At 38.9% G+C, this 18,929-nt stretch overlaps 1 long non-coding RNA gene across 1 annotated transcript in view; it reads right to left on the bottom strand.

Moving 5' to 3' along the window:
• LOC121508917 overlaps nucleotides 1-18,929 on the bottom strand; it is a 186,870-nt gene that overhangs the window by 56,687 nt on the left and 111,254 nt on the right. The window contains exon 2 of the long non-coding RNA XR_005991833.1: nucleotides 1,683-1,757. This is a non-coding gene — a long non-coding RNA (uncharacterized LOC121508917). The remainder of the gene's footprint in view (nucleotides 1-1,682; nucleotides 1,758-18,929) is intronic.

Genomic DNA, 18,929 nt, shown 5'->3' with positions numbered 1-18,929 from the left:
CCCCCAGTCCCCATAGGCTCTGACCAGGGGGCAGAAGTGGTTGTGCACAACTGACTGATATAGAGAGACGTGCTGCTGGGGACAGAGGAGCAGTGCAGCTCTAGGAATAACAGGCAGAGAAGCACACAAAGCGATGCAGAGTGGGATATTTTCTGATATTTTAACAGCAGTAACGCTTACAAACAACACATCAACTCATCACAAAGTAGCTGTCTGTATTGACGTGAGAATACAAACGAGCGTCTGCTCTGCCCTCCCTCACGGCATCAACTCCTGTGGTCAGTTTAACCCCTTAAAGCCTGTTGTCATATTTGACACATACTATTATGATACCTCTATCTAATCAATATGATCAATAAATTACTAAAAAAAATTCTGAATACAATCTGATAAATGATAAAAATACCCTCAAGTGGATTATCAGCTACCAAAAACACACTAATGTATCAAATGAGATACAAAAAATATAAGTTAAATTTTATGGAAATTTTGATTTTTTCTGGATTTCAGTAGAAAGTGAAATAAACGTTTCAGTTGCAAAAAATGAAAATTTTCTGGCTATAATTTGTGTATTCAGGCTTTAAAGGGTTAATTCACCTGTCGGCAAATAGGCTACGTTGTATCATCTCCTTTTATAATCTTCTTAATGTTCATTTTAGCGTTAGCTAAATAAACGGTGCATGCTGTCTGCTTTATGCTCGTTAATGACACGGTGCAGGCTGGATCAAGTAATCCTGTTAATATTTACCATTATAAATGAATGAAAAACAATGATTTGAGGTTATTTTGTAGGCTGTATGAGTTAAAGAGTTACTGCGCCGGGATCACGGAGATCAAAGGCAGGTGCACACTGATCGTCTCTCTATTACTTATTTTTTTAGTATGACATGATGAGCCTAAAAAATGTATTAATGCTTCAAAGGGCTTGTTATGTTCATTTTAGGATCATTTAGAGTACCAAACTGGTGCAGTAAGGAACCTGTATGGATTAAACTGGTACCCAACAAGGTGATTTTTTAAAATTTATTCTTCTTCTTCTTATTATTATTATTATTATTTTTTTTTTAAACCTGAACGGCCAATCAATTTGTTAGTGCCTGGGTGCGATTTTGGTCGACCAAGTTTTTCTTTGGTTGACTACAGACCTATCAACAACATACATAATACAGTGTTCACATATGCCTGGCTGGTTTTCTGAACTGGAGGGTAAGAGGTTCTGAAAGTGAAGCATGTTATGGTAGGAAATCCCCGTTCTATTTACAATCAGTGCATTTGCCTTGATGGCAGAAATCAGCTCCAGTAAAGAGATGTGAGTACTGACACAATGAAAAGATTTCCTCATGCTTATTTTAATGACATCATGTACAGTCGTTGATTCCTGCCTAGACCCTCCTCTCCCTCCAAAATGTCAGTCTTTATTAAAGTGGCCAAAATATCCTCAACTCATTTAATGCATCTTTATCTAAATGTATTGTTTATATTTCCTCCACACACCCTGGAAACAAGAGACTTGGAGGTGGGGTGGGTATGAAAGGGAGGGTTGGAGGGCAAGGGGTGGAGTGACAGGCTATTTGGACGTGCTATTCACTTTGCATTAGAGTGTACAATATCAAGGATGCAAGCCAGAGTGAGCTGAGCTTTCAGGCAATGCTGGTCAGGGCCTTGTGCGATGGATCACTTACCTCGAGAATTCAAAGTCAGCGGCAAAAGATCTGATCTGGAGTTGGACCTCGGCAGTACAGAGTAAAGTGGGAAACCTGGAGAAAGAGAGACACTCATTGAGGAAATCCATTACCACAGGAAAAGCCAACAAGCATGAAAGGAGCTGTCTTGTTAAATTGGCTGCCTGATAAAGCAGGTCTTTGGCTGGGGAGACACTCAGAGTCACCGCTAGTGACACCAGACAGAGGAAAAAGAGAGGCCCTTATTGATACGGCTGAATGTTGAGTCACTGTGGTCCACCCTCTGTGCTCACTTACAGAAAGAGTCAGAGGAAAAGGTGTCCTTAACAGTATTCTTTTTTTTTCCAACTCTACAGTAGAGCATAAAATCAGAAGCAACTTTACAGCCAATGCAGGTATTCTGGTTGGTGCTAGTTGTTCTATGTATCTGGACTGCAGTGCAAAAAAGTCACTGCAAATTTATTGTTTTTCTGTCTATTTGATGAATTACAGAGCTGCAAATCAATTGTTGATACTAAGAGAGTTCTTATTAACAACAGGCAAGTACAGTGCTGTGAAAAAGTATTTGCCCCCTTTCTGATTCCTGATGTTTTTGCATATATAATCACACTTAAATGTTTCAGATCATCAAACCAATTTTTATATTTCACAAAGACAGACCAAGTAAATAGAAAATGCAGTGTCTGAATGATTATTGAATTTTTTAAGGGTGGGAAAAAATCCAGACCAATCTGGGTTTGGATTTTTTCCTTATTCAAGAAACATGATTACTGGGAAATACAAAACAACAATTTCACACATTTAAATGGAAAAAAAACTTTTTAAACTTACCCACAATCCTAAATACATCAGAACATCCTCTGCCACATATATCTGCCTCCAAATCATTTAATTTCCTCTCAAAAACATCCAATGGGACCAGCTCAATAAGTGTCTGGTCTCTTTGCAATTTGCTCTGAGTAAAGGAAGCAGCAAACTTTAGCAACTTTTCCCCAGTTGAGTTCTGACCTTTTGAAAAGGCAGTATGAAAAGATCCTGAGAGAGTTTGTTTATTACTTAAAACTATTAGAAGATATGAATGATGTAGAATGAGAATGTGCCAGTGATTATATGTTGACAAAAAAGACCAGTGAACACAAACAAGGATGCTTAAGGGCTTAAAGAATGCATTTAAGAGCTCCATGATACACAGCATATAGAGTATGTAAGCTTTAAAAGGATACTTCAACATTTTGGCAAATTCGCTCATGGCCATAATTCCTATAGTCTTAGTAATAGGTTTGTTTCCTTTAGCTGTCGGTGCAAGCTGTTTCTAGATCTGGGGGCACTGATAAACCAGCTGCACCGCGAATGCTATTTTAGCAGACGGAATTTTTGCTTTCCCTCATCAAACTCATCAAATACACAATCCAACAACTCCAAAATGCTCTCATGGACAAGTTGTGATCTGCACATTCGCCACGCTATGAAATAATAACATATAATTATGTAACATTACGACACATGAAGCAAATACTCGCAACTATTTCTTCAGTGAACCACTGGGCGGAGTGACAAAGTGCAGCAGCCATGTCTGGAGTGTAGTTCCGGCTTTACATTTAACTTTAAATCATCTCTGTCTCGTAATGTTCCATGATTTTTTCATAGCGTGGCGAATGTACAGGTCACAACTTGTCCACGAGAGCGTTTTGGAGTTGTTGGATTGTGTATTTGATGAGTTTGATGAGGGAAAGCAAAAAGTCTGTCTGCTAAAATAGCGTTCGCGGTGCAGCTGGTTTAATGGTCCCCCCAGATCTAGAAACAGCTTGCACCGACAACTAAAGGAAACGGACCTATTACTAAGACTATAGGAATTATGGCCATGGGCGAATTTGCCAAAATGTTGAAGTATCCCTTTAAGCCCAGGCATGCAAACACAAAACATCCCAATACATCAGTGCAGACATAGAAGTGAACGAAACAGTCTCTGTTAAGTTTCTAAAGAAATGGAGGACTGTAAACAGTTTAAATGTTAACCTTTGTATGAGCTGCAGCATAGTAAAAGAGAGAGACTGAGCAATTAAAACAAGGATCAACAGCTCTAAACCAACTCCATCCGTATATCCAGAATAGTGGATTTAGAGCACTTACTTAGAGCCTTCAGCAAAACTTTTCTGCATCAAAGTTGAGGAAAACTAAAGCTTGTGGTATCCAAGCATAAATTCTCTGCAGCTTTACAAATGTTTTGTCTCAGTGACCTCATTCTATAGCCACATTTACCAGAAACTGATGGTATAAAAGTAGATTTTTACCAAATCTGCAGAACTGTTTTTGATTATGGTGGATTTACCACTGGTGAAAGGATATTAAAACTTTTCAAGGAATAAAAGGAATTTAAATAACCATAAGACAAGAATAAACAGTCAGCTGTAATCTTTAAGATGTTTCAGCTGTTTAGAAGAAAGCATACTCGATATCAAAGGTACAGACTGGCAGGTCTAACTGTGTTTGGGGATTGGAGTCCAAGCAGCTCTTGGTTTCCACTTCCTGAAATTTAGTGGAAGGATAAAAACCTGGAAAAACAATTGATCAAATCGAATTTTGTGCATATTTTCATAGAATGCCTATATGGTGCTGATACTTTAAAACAACCAACACAGGTTACGGCACAAAAGGAATTGCCAGGAAGTCAGACGAATAAGTCGGCAAACTAAAATACTTCAGAGGAGTTGTACAGTGAGAGTGAGTGACCAAGCCAAGAGATCTGCTGAGCTGGTTGTCATTACCTACTGTAACTTTGAGTTGACCTTTAGTGTGTCTCCTGTGTATGCCTTTGATTTTGAGAGATTGGTTTTGGCTACCCCTCCAGTGGACCAAGGTTACAGGCATCAGGTACATTCAACCTGCAGTCTCTGACCACTGACCCTTTAATCGTCTTGGCTCACTTAAGCTGCTGGTGGATCCCCCAGTAGATTTGTTTTTAATGCGCTGTGATTTTTTTTCTTCCTCCAAAGCCCCCCTTTTTATCTTCTTCCTGCTGTGTGGCTGAAACCCCAGTGAAGCCATGGAAAGCCTCAAATCCCCCACATCAGGACCAGTAGGAAAAAAAACAGCTCAATCAAATCCTAAACTCTAACTAAATCTTTTGTTTATGTAACTTAAATATCATTATCCCTTTTATTCCTCAATAGGAGAGAAACATACATCAGAACCTCAGATGCATGCTTTGCAGTTTCTTGCAGTGCTTCTTTAAGGAGCAGAAAGTGCCTTAAGGTATCTGTAAATGAAGCATAAATACACATACACCCGTTCTTAATGTGTTGCTGTAAGCCAGAGGGATGCAACGTCTGCACATTTGGTTCAGAGCATTTGGTTCAAGTTTGTATCAGTTTTGGCCCTACATTATCAAGAGTTTCAGGAAAAACGCTCATTTTTTAGTTCCTTAAAATAAACCTTGAAGTCTTTCTTGACTTCAGTGGTCTTTAGAAACAATTTTGAGCTGACTGATGCGATTCAAATTTACAGAGAAAGATTGGTCTTCAAACCCCATGCAGCTGGCAGTGTCCTGCTAAATGACCTCCGATCTTAACCTCTTTACAAAAAGAAAAAAGAGTGGTACAGTAAACAACTTCAGAGTAAAAAAAAAAAGACTATAATCTAACTCAAATCAATACTTTACAGCAAATCAGAAGCATTCGAAATAAGACTTTATCGGAAAATAATTAGGATTAAAACTTAAATAAACCTTAAAGTAATGGACATTTTTTACCTAAATTTGTGACTAAAATGTTATCAGGAACCAAAAAAATTACACTTTATTCACAACTGTCAAAGTTTCAGTGTGATTTATTTTAATTACAAGCTGTTTGACTTGAGCCCTCAAACATTTTGTGTACAAAAATATCCATCCAATTTTTTAATGAATGGGAATGGAGGAAAGTTAATACTTTACAGTTCTAAGTGGACCTTCATGCTGTAATTATCATCAGAAAATTTCTACATAAATTGAGAACAACCCCTACACTTTACAAGTGAGTTTTTCCACAGTTTATTAAAGGATTTACCTGGTACGGAAGAAAACAGTATTGCAAATTATTCAGTCCTGCAGACCTTCTAACCTTTAGTATCGGCTTGCTAGAGGAAGGGAGACAGCAGCTCTGACACACAGAGAGAGGAGGAGACAGAACAGACTGACTGAGACTCATTTCCTCATCAGCTTTACTAATAAACTCACGAGTATGTTTCTTAAATGTCATCAACCATTTCTAACAACATTCAAAGTTAAGTTTGACCGACATGATCAGGCCCACAAGTGCAACTGATGGTCAAATTAATGCTCACAGGATTAATCTGTTGCACTTTCAAGCCGCAGCGCACACATTTAAGCTCTAAAATAAACAATTGGCATGTCTATGCTGTGTCATCTTTTTGAGAGCACAGTGACAAGGTACTATTTTTAGCAGAAATCATCTCACTTAAGATCAGCCTCGTGTATCTTACCATCTTCCTGAAGCTTCATATCGGTGCAGTGATGGCAGCAGTATCACCTGTTGCCTGGCGTAAGGAGGAGACTCACAGACTCCCCTGCACAGAGTTCACTTCTCTGACTTCTGAGGAGGATTTCAGGCAGATTTTAATGCAAGTTAGATGAGAAAGCATGCAATTTTGGCTAAAATCCATAGGCACAGAAGGGGCAGCTTGACGTGTACCAGGTCACCTGAATATCACACATCCATGTGATGTGACTGTTGTACATGCACACAGCATCATCGCGATAAAAATACAATATATCATTCAGCCCTACTATCAACTGAATAAACCGTGTGGGGTAAAGGACTGAGTAATAATGTGCCATGCTCTAATGGCTCTTTAATGTAAGCCATTTTCGCAAGCTCCTGTTCCAGTTTGTTTTTCTCCATCCTTCATCTGTATTTAATTCACATTTAAAAAACTAAAATGGTACCAAATGAAGAGCCGTTAGGGAGCCAAATAACCAACTCTACTGAGCTGAGTCCAATGATCTGGGTCTCTAAAAAGAGGCAGATTTTCCAGTCATAGCCAGTGAGACTGGAGGGACATCACCTGAGGAAATGTGGGTAAGATCAGAGTTTAATGTGCTAAACCATGGAATAACTGTAATGAACTTAAATGGGCCACTTCATGGGACCATACACAAGACTTCTGTGATGCTGCTTGTGCAAGTTTTAGACAGAGGCTTTTTTAAACTGTGTCTGCAGCCATTTCTTTTAGTCTTTCTTTTTTTATTTTGCCTGAGTATTTTAAAACTTTCAGGACACAAAAGTAGCTTAAAAATCTAAGACTGTCTGTTTTTGCACTTTGAACACTTGGTATGGCCGTAAACAGCTCAAAACATGGTCTTTTTGGTAGTGGTTCTCTATGCAGATATCATCCCCGCCGCCCAATCAGGAGTTGTCTGGTTGTCTGCTGCTGCATGACATCATCTACAAAAAAATATCAGTAAAAGGCCTAATATCAGCCCAGATAAAAGGCCAGGCTGATGCTCGATCGACACCTAATTTCACGTGTTACTGATAGCATTCTTCATGTTATACCTGAGACCTACAGTCAGTCACTTATCTATCCTGATTTGATGCCTTGCACTCTCATTTTCGAGCATTTTCTCTATTTACATGGTCCACAGATCAATTTCTATTTCCATTCAACTTACCAGAGAGCCGTCGTGTACTGTGGCATGCTGTTCTTGTAAATTCCCTACATACAGCGAAATGTGCAATTCCACCGAGTGCTCTGATTTGTACAACGAAACACAGACTTCATTTGTTAATTATGCCAGTTTTTAAAAAATAACATTCATATTTGAGAGCACCACACCTCCACTTTGAGAGTGGAGCTGAGATTTGGAAGGAGAGGCAGGACAAAAAGAAGTATTGTTGTTGAGTGTAGGTCGGTGCTGCTGGGCTGCTGCCTCCCAGAACATTCCATGGTGTCACATAATACTGTCAGTTTCCTGTTGGAAGTGCCAGCCCAGAAAGATTGAGTGTGCCCGAAAACTCAGAGAAGTACTTGTAAGTGTTTGTCCATCTGTGGAGAATATTTTTAGGTGTTTTAAGGTGTATGTCTTTTATTCTGAGGCATAATTTCAAACATTGAAGAGCTGCATTTTCTTTCATGTACTTAAACTCTCCTGAATTTATGGTATACTTCCAAAGTAACAAAGAGGGAAAAGAGTAATTCTTCCTCAGCTGTGAATGAGCAAAAATGTGCGTTTATGTGTCAGAAAACTTGGAACAAAGTGTGATATGCCTCCTGAGCAGGGACGTGGGCTTGCACCTAAAACTTTATAGTTTGCTTTACGCTACGCCTCAACACAGTCATGTGGAAAACACAGCCAAAGAAATAACTCACCTGTCCTGTACTTGTAATTGTAAAAGGAATTGTTCCCTCTGGATGCTGCTAATAGAAAGGCCTTGAAAGGAGTGAACTATTTGTTTTGCATTATGTTCCAGTCAATAAAGAGCTGCAAAAGGAATCAAGAAAAAGTTTCTTGACAAAGACATGCTTTTGTGATTATTGGTGAGGTCATGATAAGCAATTATTAGTGTTTTTTTCCCCTGTATAATAACATTAACATTAACAAATAACAAAGGGGTCTGAAAAGGATGTAGCAAAAATTATATTTTCATGCTTCTTGACAAAAATAAAGAATATTTCAACGATCTTTTATTGTTATTGACCCACTGCTCTTGCATCCCCTTCTCTTTTCTTTCATTTTTCTGAACTTTTAATAGAAATGTGCTGACCTGTTAAGAAATTTCTTTTTCAAAAAGCTGTTACATTATTTCTTTTCTACTTTCTTTGCTTAAGTTTACCTTCTTTTAAAATCATAACTTTTCTGTTTTTGCTCTAGAAGTCACTGGTGTTTGTCATTTTTTCTATGAAGGAAAAGTTCATTTCAAAGCATCAATTGTTTCGTAGCAACAATTAAAGGAAACTTTGTAGAAAATTAAAATATTGATCTTAAAAGCTATGCATCTCCTTTAATTAGCAGAGGAAACTCTTTATTGTATTAAAAACTAAAACAATTAGCCACCCTTAACAATCTGAATCTGTTTTAACCCTTATCTTAGTGTCTGAGATATCCTTGATTTACTCAAAACGCACTTGCACAAACACACGTTACAATGGAGCCAGTAGAGGGAAACACCCTTAAAGATTGTGCCAGTGAAAATGTGTAAATTAGACTTGGCCCTGTGCAGCTCTGGAGCTCAGCTCGGAGGCTGAGGAGACATTAACGAGGGAGGGAGGCTCAGTGATTTAGAAGAAAAGCAGCCCCGCACTACAGAGGGGAAATAAACCAAAATAATAGATCTCAAGGATGTAATTAAGAGAATTGTGATTCAACAATGAGGTAACTATCGAGTCGTTCAGCCGAGACAGATGACTAAAAGTCACATTTAGATGTGTGATGACATCATTTATGTTTAACTGGGTTTTCCCACTTTGGCTTCAGTCTGATGGTTCTTAAGAAACCTGCTATCAACTGGGAAAAGCCCAGTGTGAGTGTGTGCCAGTCTACCTGGCAGAGATGGTTCAAACACCTTTTGAATGGAAGGAATGGAGGGAATCATACTGTATTAGAATAAGGATTTATGATATATGGATTAATAATGACAATGGGATCATCATAAACATAATTACTCTATCTTAAAACATCTGCATCACATGACTTAATAAAACTTAAATACTCTTTACTCTTACTATTATTATCATTATTTAGTAGGCCATTGTTGTTGGTTTTTTTTGTGTTAGTTATATTATTACTGTTTTCTGTCTTATTGATTCATTTTGGATACTCTTTCATTTTCTGTGTGTTTTGTTTATATCATTTTGGCTCCTTACAAACACAGTTTCAGACTTTCTTTTAGACGTATAGCCTATGTTTTTTTTTTTTTTTGCACCCCTTCACACACACACCACCAACCATGCAACCATAAAATCAGTTGCCTTTCCTGTCCACTTGATTATGCTGTGACCCCCATTGTCCAGTGAGGTTGGCAGAGGTGACGGTCATACAGCAGGAGAAAGTTGGTACAACATAAATGGCAGCACCAGGGAAAGGGCATAAGGAAAGTAGGGCACAAACTAGAAGGACGTGACAGATGGGGTAAATAGGATATTTTTAATTTACTACAATTTCAAAGAACCTTATTTCAAGTGTTTTCAGTTCTAGGATCCTTAGAACAATAAATGTGCTGTCATCATCTACAATGAACATCCTCTTTTCTTGTGAATTCTGTTGCACATATTTATTACCTGAAATCAACGTGATGCTATACTTGTTGTATGCGGCCTCAATATTACTATACGCATCATATGACGATAATGTAGGAAACGCCCAGCACTACCTAGGATAGGGTAGGACACAGCACAACTCAACTAACACCATATAATACAATATGATGTGATGTGATATGAAACTATGCATTTATACGATTAGTTATGATACAATACAATACAATGATGCAACAAGATACAATATAGTCGGATACTATGATACATGTTACGATAGGATAGGATAGGATTTGATACGATAAAAGATTCCACACCATATCATATGATGATACAATAGGATACAATGATAAACTACAATTCATTACAAAATGATATATCAAGACATGACATAATGATAAATTATACGATAGGATATGATACGATACACTTTACTATCCCCCCTGGGAAATTCTGTCTCGGAATCCAAGTGCTAGACACATTTAGTTACCTCTACAGAAGTATTAACAAATGAGAAACATTATCAGTTATCAAAAAATCCATGTTCACAGAAGCACATATCAGTGACTAACAGTAAATGGCACATTACTAATAATTTACAAACAGAAACAGTCCCCAAAAGTAATCTAAGAACGGTCAAAGTTCAAATGAAGACATTTTACTAAGCAGACATATCAGAAATGAAATATTTTAATTATTGATGAAATTATAAGCATTAAAGTCTTTGTTATATGATCAACTGTGAAAGATAACGTGCATTACCAGTTCAATATTTTCTGAGGCTAACATGGTCTGAGTGATGGTTGAGCTAATATGTGAAGCAATTCACCGGGGACATTAAAGGTCCAAGTCTGATGTATGCGTCTCCTCATAAATCACAAAACAGCCGACCACTCACTTACACTCCCCTGTATTGCTTGATTAACTGCAAATCATAACATTGTCCCTAAGCGTGCCACGGGTAAATACGGGGAGCGACAAGCAACAAACATTTATTTTCTTGTGCGTCTGCCTCAGAATTTAATTAGCCTTTTTTTTTGTAACCTGTGAACCCAAAGCCTCACCCCTGCTGTAAGACGCAGAATTCATTAAGCTGTTTTCTGCCCTTAGATTTTCACACCCCGGCTCTGAACATCTGCACCCTGTCATGTATCATCCCATTCATTTCTACTTAATTTGATCCTAATAAGCGCCTACATGAGGAGCCAGATGTTGCTGCCTCGGCTGTGGCACTGAAAGTTTTGTTTGAGGGGAGTTGTGCTCTGTGCCTGGTGGGCAGGGAGGTGCATCCAGTGCGGGCATAGACTGTTTGAAATCGCTCATTAATATGTAGAATAGTTTTGTGATTTCTTATTTTCTAGATATTAGTTTTTACTTGTCAGTGCACACAGAAATCCATCAACATTTGACAAGGTCCCTCAGGGTAAGCCTGAGAACTCGCTTTTCATTTTCATTAATTCCAAAAGACCTGTTTACGAGAAAATCATCAGACACGTATTTGTATCAGCCGAGCAAGACCCATATAAAAAGACACAACTTCAGTGTTCCCTTTTGGGGCAGAAGTTAAAAATAAAGGCATTTCTTTTCAGAGGTATCAGCGGCATCTTAGGGGAATCGATGTGTGTGAGATGACGTTCAGTGGGCAGGATGCTGGGAGTCGGTTGGATTATGTTCTGCGGATAGAGAACCCCTGTAAACTTGACTGCTAATCAGCACCATATGCCAGCCCCTGGCCCTCATTCTCATCTTGTCATTTCGAGTGGCTCCTAGACATGGCTCCTGACATGCCCTGGATTCAGCCACAACAACTAGCAGCCTGGCATGTGCTAATGAGAGAAGTGCTGGATGCCGAGGAGCCTCATGTACTCCAGAGATGCACAGGAGGATGGGCAGAGAAGCCAAAGGCTGAGTCATATGACCCCTTGGAGTGGGCCTCTTTACCTGTAGTGGAAGCAGTGGTGCTGCTGCCTGCACACCCAAGGGAGGAAATATGTGTCTGAGTGTATATGCGAGACAATTGAGCTTGGCTCTTTTAGATTTTAGTCTGTTTAACTAACTTAAAATGTGTCCAACAGATTAAAACAGTCTGTTTCTGTTTAGGTAACAGGTGAAATCATAGGTATCCTTGTACATGTAGGATTTTTGTGACAAAATGTTCATAATTCACAGCACAGGGTGGCCTCTCAAATCACAATCATACTCAATCACTTCTCAGGCAGTAACCTGATTCCAAAGCCGGCAGTAAACAGGAAAGGGTCACATCAGCTCTGACACTGAGCAGAGGAGCCTTTCCATCAGCTGAGCATCAAACCAGGTCAATCTAAATAACCCCCTTGATTATAATTTCTATAGCTTTGGAGGTCACAGGAGGTCAAATGTGTCGTCTTGCTGTGGATCATTATTACACAAAAGGAAAACTGAGCTGGAATGTTTGAGACAGGATCCTGAGCTGAAGCGAGTCTGTCATCTGCTCCTGTTTAACCCCGATTCACAACAGCACTCCTGGTAATCAGAGTGACCACTGTATTCTTTTCCTGCTGCTTTGTAAAAAAGGTGAACATTTCAGAGTCACACATGCACGCTGCTGTTCCTTCCACAGGCCTCTAAATCTGCAGGAAAATGTTGTCACTATACAATGCGATCAGCAATAAAACTACAGCAGCATGATCTAAGAAGCTCTGATGGATCGCTGTGATTGAGCCTTCTGTCTACTCACAGCAGAGCTGTTTGTACAGAGTCCCAGATCGTTGCTGCCACTGCTCCTCTCATGCACTGTTGTCATTCAAAGTGACTGCAGCTTAGTGTATCTGTCAGCGGACTGGTTTCTCATTGTTTTACACGCTCGCAGACTATGCCTGTGAGAGACTGAGTGCAGGCCCCTCAGGCAAACATTGTGTCAGCCAGCTTTGTTCTACAGGATGCCGGGGCTCCCTCAGCTGCTGCTTGGCTCCTCTGCTAACTGGGGAAGTCAAGGAGATTAAATGAAACATCCTGAATCTCATACTTCCTAATGCTTTGTGACATCCACACTCTGCTGAGACTGCAGGCGTGTCGACACAAAGGAGCAGCGACAAAACAAATAGAGCCTCTTTGAAAGGGATTCTGTGCCACAAGACATGTGTACATCACTTACAATGATGTTGTCTGACAGAGAGGGGAATTTTCACAATGCTACCTCCAATAAATTATGGAGAATGTTTTGAGTAGCATTTTGAGACTCAGCTGAACAAAAGCCATGAGTTATGAGAACCAACTTGTGAGATTTAAAATAAATGTCTTCTCAGAATAGGAATTTGCAGAATTTTTCAAAGTATAAAAACAATTCAACAGAAAATACTGCTTTCATATAAGACATGGCTTGTTTTTGGCATGGCTTGTAATGGTATATTAATGATGAACTGCTGAATTATTGAAGACAAGTTCAAGTCCCAAGTCAGTCAGTCCGTCCAGTCAATCCCAGGATCTCTGACATTGGGGAGTGTGTCCCAAGAGAGGAGGTTTGTTTCAGCTTTGTTGAAGGCTGAAGGCTGCGGTTGTAGTTTTTCGTCAGCATGTTATTATGAATCAGTAGAAAGTGGAGAATTGAAGTGTTTAAGATGACAGTTATTCCCCCCCAATAGTGCATACAAGGTGTGCCAAAAAATGCAAAATATAAAGATACATCATCCAGCAAATGAGCAGATTTCTGATGGAGATGTGTATGGGAAGTCTGGGATATTGTGGTGCACACAATGCTGAGAAAGAAAAGGAGAGATGACAGTCAGATAGAGGAAAATATAAATGTCTGAAATGGTCATTATTATTTCATACAAATGCCTTTTCTTTGCTTGAAAAATTTAAGCCGCAATGGCAGCACAAACACTACACATGTCAAAAGAAAGCCCAGGGACCGCAGATGATTTAAGTGGCAGAGGAGAGCATATGCAAAAACCACATGTGTAAGAGCCATCAGTAAACAGTGAATATGTGGTAAACTTGGCAGAACACTGACATTTTTTAGAGCTCAGCCAGCACGTTAAATAAAGAGGGGGCCCAGCTCGCTCTTTCTTATGTCAGGATAAGGACGGGCCAGAGTGTGCTCTGCTTTGAATATTATGAAATAAAACACAATGATGTAGTAATTTTACTATTCTGGTCTGGGTTTTTAATAAGAACAGTTACGAGGTTTTCACATTTTTATTGTGTTAAATTTGAAATGATGTAAAGTTACCAAAAAATCCAGCAAAAAAGAAATACAAAGAAGATCAATTTAACAATATATTCAAATCTGAAAATATTTGAAGCTTAAAAGGAGAAATGGAGTTAAATATTGATTAAATGGTGGTCATCAGGAATTAACTGATTGTGCATGTAAAGATTTTAGTCACAAAGAAAATAGTCATTGTTCTCTTAACGCCTTGTTTCCATTTATATTTTCCTGCCAACACCATTGTTGTCCCTTTAGCTGCAGGCCAAACCAAACAATCCATTAACACAGCTTTGACTGTGAACCAGAGATAAAAAAAAAAAAAAACTTTCTAAAGCAGAGCTTTCTAGTTATCATATTGATCACATCCCAGTTTAGATATTGATCACAAGCAGCTGAACTACAAATGCTAGCTTAATTCAAAGCACATATTTTACACTCACATTATGCTAATGATAGAATGATGTTTTTCCAAACAAGGAATTTCAACAAGCTTTAAAATTTCAGCCTCCATATTTAAAAACCACGCTTCCAATTAGACATGCTCATTGGTGAAATGGCGAGGTTGCATCTTTCAGGCCGACAACCAATAAACAAATTTGCGTATATTGCTGTATTCTTTAGTCATTAGTTCACAGGCCATCTGTACATAGAAATAAACAAGAAACCTTTTTCTTGCCTGTGTAGGATTCTGACAGTCTTGCTGCCTTTGATGTGTGGTCCTTGATCTATTGGGCTCATGGTGTCATATCCCCCTGTGATGTGCTGGATTAATTAGGTGGAACGGGTATTTATCCCTTAAAATCATAATACTAATTTACCCGATGCAATGGGGTGGCTCTGTGGGAGGGCAGCAGTGGGTCCAACTTCTATTAAAAACGCTTAGCCTTCACATCATCTGATGAGCTCCAGCACTGAATGGATCACAAATGAGTGGAGACATTCAACATGCCAAAACAGCAATTATTAACAGGAAACAATTATATCTGTATCAGCAACATTGTTTGGCTGCTTGTTTCAGAGCAGCTGCTAAACAAACTTTTATCCACACAATATGAGAGAAAGGGAAATGACAAAATATTGCAGCAGAGATGCCTTCTATAGGTTCACTTACTTAGAAAAAAGACCTGCAGAAGACTTTGTGACAAAAATTTTTTTTAATTTAATGGGAAGAGATTTGGTAGTGACTGAATGATTGGAAATGTGTGAGTAAAAAATCAAAAATATCCAGAGAAATATTATGTGTGAGAGAGAGAGTGCACCAACTACCAGTCTCTCATTAGTAAACCAGTCATATAAAATAATTATTCCTATGTAATGAAATTTCTGCACCAAGAAGGCAGAGAGTAAAAAGAAGACTGAGTAAGAAAAAGAAGTCAGCAAAGAAGACCTGCCAAACCTTACAATAAAATCTTTCCTTGGTTCTTTGTGTCCAAACCAAAGATAGTGTACATTGTCCATCCCTGTGTACAATTCTGCAGCGTAGGGCCCCTGGTTCCCTCCGTCTGAATGCAGCCTGTTCTCGTGCTCTGGTCTTTGAATGCTATCTCGAAGCAGCAGTGCCCAGAATGCTGCCTATTCCCACACCCTGCAAACGCCACCGGGGGATAAGGAAAACACAATTGATAGAAAGTGTATTCTTTTCCATAGGTTCCCACCAGCATGTCACTAACAGTTTCCGCTACCTTATCAAAGAACAAATGCCTTTGAAAATGAGGAAACAAAAGCACCCGGCGTCATTGTTGACTGCTTTATGACAGGAATTATCAGGCTTTTCCATCACCTGCTGAAGTAACCTCTACCTGACTGTCTTGCATTGCAGGGAGCGAGTCACAAGCCATCTGCTGTTGTCTGTTACACACAACATTGGACAGGCCATAATCACCTCTACTGAAACTGTCTCTCAACTAAAACTTGTGTTGTCACTTTAGTTAAACCTTTCACTGCCTATAATATCTGTAGCAGTCATTACTATGCAATATCACTTTTTAAAGACATTCCTTAATGATGCTTTATCTAATGACTTTGTGGTAGTTAATACAACTAAGAGTCTCCTATCTGTCTTGATTCACACCCACAGAGTACACTTCCATAGCCCCACAGTAGAGCACCATCTACTGGCAGTCTGTAGTACTGTAACACAACAGAAAGCCTCATGTAAGTCGCCTGCACACAATCAGATCTCATCTGCTCCTCAAGGTCTTCAGATAGCAGCCTCTTAAGGTGCGCATGAGGAGATAAAGCACATAATCTATGATCTTTTTAGTACATTTTCTACGGAAATACCTTTGCAATCACTCTAAGACTAATACAAAAATGTGTATCTTGATTGATCCAAAGGAGCTGAACTTTTCACAAAAACATTCATGCTCTGTTGCAAGTATTTAGGAAATAAATTGATCCATAAACGTCCTTCACTGGAATTAAAACGTAAAGCTCTCTGTGACTAACTCTCCGGTACAATATGATGGAAATCATTAAAAGACATTTAAAATTCCAATTAAGAAAAGAATTTAATTAAAGGAAGTGAGATTAAAAACATCTGCCACAGAACGGTACATACATGCAACAAAAAAGAGCTTCATTATTCAATGACTATTAAACTAAAAAAGGCCAGTTCAGTTGAACTATAACATGACTTTGTTGCAATCTCCTTAGAGAAATTTCTATTTAATCAGTTTTTAAATATTTTGTATATTATTAACAACAGGGTCCATTCAATAATTACACCTAAAAAGAGGTGACTTTGCCGTCTAAAGCAGTTCTCACCTTCACTTATTGTGCTGAATAGGGAGCACATACTAATAACACTCATGTTGTCTGTCTGTTGGATTGAGGAGGTGACAACTTGTTTCCTAAAGCCGAGGGGGAGATGTCATCGGCACTGAAAGATGAATAGATCAGTGGAAGTGTCACTATCTTTCCTGCCTTATGACACACAGAGACCAATGATAATTACTTATTAGATGACAGCCACTGTGGAAAAAAAAGAGAGAAAAGCAGAAACCTTGTCTGGAGATTTTCAAAAACTAAATGGATAGCAAATCAGTTGAGAAATGAAGCATTACTACCACTAATCAATTATATTATCACTCATATTTCACTCTGTTTTGCCATCTCGCCTTAAAAAAAAAACATGCTACACACATTCACTCATATTTGAAAGTTAATGAAGCAAATGGAAAATAAAATATTGCACTCAAAAACTGGTAGAAGTGTCCCTAATTTCTGCATCTAACACCATGAAACTGATATGACACACATCACAACATGTAAGGTTTTCATAAATCCTGTGAAAGTGAGATTTTTTTGTTGGCGATACACAGAGAGAAAAAGGGAGACTTTTTTATTCGCTTGTAAAGACAAACAAACCTATTTTAACAATACTGTTGACTAAATAAATTGAGCACAAGATCAATAACCTCTGGAAAATATGAATTTGCTCCATTTTAAGATGCCAAAATTCTACCACAGAAAAGAAAACACGCACCAATTATGCCTTTAAAGGAATCAAATCTTAAGTAGCAGATGTGTCTTTTGTTTTGCTTGCTTATACATTCTGTTTGGATTAGTTGATTTGCAAAAAGAAGGGCCATGAAGAACACACAGACAGTGCCATTGTGCCACTGTACTGTTGTCGGTATCCACTGAGCCTCGGTGTGGGCTGCTCTGCATCCTCACTGCCCGAAGGCTGTTTTCCTAATCATATTAATGAGGCAGCGATGCTCCAACCTGTGCTGAGGAGCTGCTGCCTATGCTCAAGGAGCAGTCCTATTTACACTGTACCTATACTAATCTGACAGCCTTGATCAAGGAACAGAAAATAAAACCCCTAAGGCCTCTATTGATCAACCTTGAGTCTTACTCTAACACCGTTGTGAGGGGCTGGTTAGCTATTACAAATGTTAGTGTGTTCAATGAATTATTTCATCAGAAAAAGCACACTGCATGAAGTATTTATTTTGAATTAAACTATTTCAAAGGGGTGTCCACAGCATTGCATCCCTGTTGAGATCAAGGTCCAACAGTGCAGCCTATTCTTTGTGTAGATCTGAGATGCGTGTTTGTATTTGTGTCGAAGACTGTGAAGGAGGACGTCAATAGCACAAGGTATCCACCTGGATTTCGGGCTCCACGGTGGACTCCTCAACAGAGCAGTGTCAATCCCTGCATGATCACACTGAAGCAATCCCTGGAAAATCAACAAACTTTATTATTCATGTCATTCATGAACTAGAAACAAGAGGCCTGTGTTTCAGTTAGAGTTGTACACAGTCCAAACTTTATTTATGACCTCCTGGTTCATCACTGTGAACCTGCAAAGGGTACTAAAACAAAGCTGAAAACAACATAATAAAAAAAGAGGGAAGAAAATAGTGCAGAGTGTGTTTGTTGTAAATAATCAGTAATACAATTACCCATGGAGACCTGCCTGCTCACTGATTTCCTAAATGTTTACTAATGGACTCTCTCTGTTAGCCATTCTATTACAGAGAATTGTTGAGTGTTGCCCTGGAGGCTTATATCTCTCCCAGGGCCGTAGGCCTGGTTAATGGATGACCCACTTGTTAGCTAATTGCCGTGGTGTCCCTGAACACAAAGGAAATGTTAAATTATGTTATGTGGCTGTTAGATAATGAACTGCAGCAGGCGCAGCGCTCCTGTATGCTGAAAGAACAGTCTGGAGATACAGTATCACAGATTTTAACACCTTTTTACACCCAGGAGCAGCTTTTTAACATCACTGTATATATCCTGTTTTGCTTGTCCGCCTATTTCTACAGTTAATAGTGAGTTACCTTTATAAATAG

Source organism: Cheilinus undulatus, linkage group 1 (genome assembly GCF_018320785.1).
Source record: "Cheilinus undulatus linkage group 1, ASM1832078v1, whole genome shotgun sequence".
Taxonomy (NCBI): Eukaryota; Metazoa; Chordata; class Actinopteri; order Labriformes; family Labridae; genus Cheilinus; species Cheilinus undulatus.
Note: the sequence above shows the minus strand (reverse complement) of the source record. Positions and strands in the feature narration are given on the sequence as shown.